We start from the raw sequence: 4,364 nt of genomic DNA, 5'->3' as shown, positions 1-4,364 counted from the left end.
TTGTCCGTTTATTCAAAAATTCGTACCATGAATAAATATTTCTGTGATAGAAGCACTGGATTGGTCCGTAGGTTTTACTGTGATTGTTGGAAGGCCCTTGCCCCTTGCTTTTCAGTTTGCATGGATGGATGACTCAAGGGGATGCTGAGAACTAAAATAAGGTGTGTGATCTTAGATGATTTTGTAGTGGCTGCGTGGACAACTGTAACTGTGTACTGTTCAGATGTGAATAAATACGCATACCTGTGCCCACTGCATCTTGTATGTATTCCAGTCATGGGGTGGAGTGCAGAGTGGGTGGGAAAGCATCTTCAGTCTGTCCAGGTCCCAGCCCAGCCACATCTGTTGCTCTCCAAATACCTAGTATTTCTCATCCTTCCTCTCCTTTCACGGAGCAAAACTGACAACCCTCAAATTCTCCGAAAGCCTGCAACCCCTCAAAGTTTACTTTCCAATTAAATTGAGCAGATTGGGGTAAACAAGCTGAATGAGCATACATCTATCCCAGACGTTCCAATACAGGCACAGATGTTTGTTTTTAGGGATAAATGCTCTGGACCTCTTTGCTTGCATTTACTAATATGCATGTTCAAGTACATTTGCACTAATTGATGAGAAAGCGCATGATTCCCCTGGACTGCCATGTGGCTAGCTGATGATGGGTCACTTCCAGGGGCAGTTACATGCAAGAGTACAAAGTTATTTCACTGGAACATCTGTCTCCTGCTCTTCCTCCAAAGGGCTTGGCATAATGTGTATGGAGCTGCCAGCATCTGGGTGGTCCCCCATCCATTTGCTGGCCAGGTCCATTCTGCTTCGTTTCAGAAGCTGGACAGCAGGCAGGTGCTTCCAGACCACTCTCTGGACTCCAAACTGGAAACAGCTCCCTAAATAAGAAAGGACTTTGCTGCACACCAGATCCTTCCCATGTATGTATGGTGCTTTTTTCACCTGCGTGCTTGAGTCTTGATTCCATTGGATTGCCGGTCACATGGTTAGCAGGGGGATCAGTAAAGGTAAAATATGCCATCAAGTCAATTTCGACTCCTGGCATCCACAGAGCCCTGTGGTTTTCTTTGGTAGAACACAGGAGGGGTTTACCATTGCCTCCTCCCATGCAGTGTGAGATGATGCCTTTCAGCATCTTCCTATATTGCTTCTGCCTGATATAGTACCAGCGGGGATTCGAACCAGCAACCTTCTGCTTATTAGTCAAGCATTTCCCCACTGCGCCACTCAGGGGGATCAGTATTAGTTACTAAATGGTCTGATCACATTCAGCACCTTTGCCCCAAACTCGTGGCTGATACACCCTAAAAAGGAGAAGTGCCAGAACTCAAGAGAGGAGAGAGGACCTTACTTGTAGTGCCCCGACCCCCAATCTATGGAATCCCTTCCTGGCTCCCTCTTTACTTGTCTTCTGACTGACATAGGCTGAAGACACTCCTTCATGTTTGTACTTCTCATGGGTTGGTGTTGTTAAGTGACTTTGTGTTTTTATTGGTTTTTACACTTATTTTTGAATTATTGTTGTAAGTCCCCTTGGGTCCTCTGGAGAAAGGTGGAGTATGCAATTTTTCAATGCCAAAAGAAACTCAAGCCATCCTGGAAGCTATAACTTGTGACCTCCTTTCTAATCCTAAATGTGTGAGAGCTAGCAGTGGTAATACACTAGTGTAATGTGGTAAAGACCCTCTGCTCATAAGAAGGTAAGAAGAGCCCTGCTGGATCAGGCCCAAGGCCCATCTAGCCAAGCATTTTGTTTCCCACAGTAGTCCCCCAGATGCCTCCGGGAAGCACATAAGCAGGAGCTGATGGATATACGACAACCATTTTTATACTACTTTTCAACAAAAGTTCACAGAGCAGAGAGAGAGGGAGGGAGGGAGGGAGGGAGAGAGAGAGACAGAGAGAGAATGGCTCCCAATCCCCAAAGGGCTCAAAATCCAAAAAAGAAACATAAATCCGTAATCTTAATTCTTTACTGTCCTTCAAGAGAGCCCTTAAAACCCATCTGTTTGGCCTGGCCTTTCAGGGTTTTTAATTAGTTTTAATTGTTTTAATGTTAACCTGGTTTTCAGGGTTTTAATTGTTTTGATAGTCTAATTGTTTTTTAAGATGTTTTAAATTGGTGTTTATATTTGTATTTCTGTTTTAATTGTTTTTAATGATTTCTGTTTTTTAATTGTAAACCGCCCTGAGCCAGCTCGGAAGGGCGGTATAAAAATCGAATAAATAAATAATAAATAATAATAAATAAATAAGATAGACACCAGCAACAGCCACTGGAGGGATGCTGTGCTGGGGAAGGCATGCCACCTCTTCTGCTGTTGCTCCCCTGCAACTGGTATTCAGAGGCATCCTACCTCTGAGCCTAGTAGTCATTAATAGACCTGTCTTCCATGAATTTGTTCAGAAGCATCCTTGTCTTCCATTATGTTTCAGCACTGAGCCAGCCAGCAGTGCACTTAAAACCAGTGCTAAGACTGAGTGCTGCTGCGCACATAATTGTGGAGAGCTTTCTTTCCTTCGACAGGCAGAGAACCGTAACCCACTCTACATGGTGGCTCACATACCGTGCAGCAAACCCCTGATCTAAGCGACAGGCGCGCTCGCTGTTTCCGAGCCCCATGAAACCCGGCCACCACGGCTTGCGAAGTCGGGGAGGCTCCATGGCTACTAAAGGAATGCATGATAGTACTTCTGCTGCTACATGGAGAAGCCTCCCCACCTTCAGAGGCTGCAACGGTGGCCTTTAAGAAGGCTCAGAATTGGCAGGCTTTGAGGAGGAGAGCTAGTTTTGTGGTAGAGAGCATGAATGGTCCCTATTGCTAAGCAAGGTCTGCCTTGGTTTGCATTTGGATGGGTGGCTTCATGTGAGTGCTCAGAGCTGTAAAACATTCCTCTTAGAGAATGGGGGCCATAGTTCAGTGGCAGAGCACCTGCATGCTTGCATGGAGAAGATCCCAGGTTCACTCCCTGGCACCTTCAGGTAGGTGTAGGAGAGACTCTGGAGAAGCCACTGCCAGTCAGTGTAGAGCTACATAGACCAATGGTTTGGCTTCCTATAAAGCAGCTTCCTATGTTCCTGAGTGTGCCTGTTGCTTAGATCAGCAACTAGCTGCACAGTATGTGGACCACTGTTCTCTTCATAAAGGTAAAGGTAAAGTGTGCTGTCAAGTTGATTTCTACTCCTGGCACCCACAGAGCCATGTGGTTTTCTTTGACAGAATACAGGAGGAGTTTACCATTGCCTCCTCCCGCAGAGTATGAGATGATGCCTTTCAGCATCTTCCTATATCACACTGAACAAAAGCGCTCTCTCTCTCTCTCTCTCTCTCTCTCACACACACACACACACACACACACACGATGCGGGGGTGGGGGGGGGACCAACTCTCCAACACCAGCCTGAATTGTGAATGATGTTAAGCAAGCAACTACTTATTTTAAACCATTTCCTCTTAAAGCCCAAACCTCCCACAGGAAGGGAATAAAGAGCAAATGTTGGCAGTGGGAGGAGCAGCTCACCAGATGTTAGTTATTTTACAGGCGAGTTTTGTTTTACATCTTGTTTACACGCTGAGAGATAGCCAAGGCTGTTTAATTCAGTGTTATTATCTCGACTCGACCATTTATAAGCAGATCTGGAAGGGGAAGTCCTTCATAATACCAGATGAGAAGAAGGGCTCTTTATGGTTGCTCTGTGAAGGGGGAATGACCCTCTGCACAGGTTCAGAGCACTCTCTCTCCCCTTTATTATTGCACGTGTTCCTGGACTCAACCCTTGCAATGGAGGCACGTTCACTTTCACCTTTGACGCATCGGACTTTAACACCCAAGCGTGAAAAGTCAGAGGTGTCAAAGGTGAAAGTGAACATGTTTTGATTGCTGCAGCACCTGGCACACTGGTGGTAAGGCCGAAACCCATGTGCTTACATCCCCAGATGTTTGTAGGGAGCCTATATGCATTGACACACACTCTCTCTCTGTCTTCCTCCTCACTCTCAAGCAACCCTCAGCCATTTTACTTGATCATCCCATCGAAGACCTGCAAGTGTACTTGTGTATCATGCACAGATTGGGTGAATGGGCAGGGCGCTAAGGCAGTATCACTGGAGTTTGGTTCTTGTGAAGATAAACATAACCATGTACACCGCTTGGGGTTCCTTGGAGAAGGGGCGGGATAGAAATATAACAAACAATTACCATATTGTTTGTTTGTTTGTTTGTTTATACTGCCTGATATGTATATCTCTAGGCGGTGTACAAAATTTAAAATATTTTAAAGCCACAAATTAAAATACAAAACAATAAAAACAATAGAATAAAATTATTAAAACAAGTTTTTTAAAATTATTAAA

The sequence above is a fragment of the Hemicordylus capensis genome, chromosome 6 (genome assembly GCF_027244095.1).
Source record: "Hemicordylus capensis ecotype Gifberg chromosome 6, rHemCap1.1.pri, whole genome shotgun sequence".
NCBI lineage: Eukaryota > Metazoa > Chordata > Lepidosauria > Squamata > Cordylidae > Hemicordylus > Hemicordylus capensis.
This window is presented reverse-complemented; position numbering follows the sequence as displayed.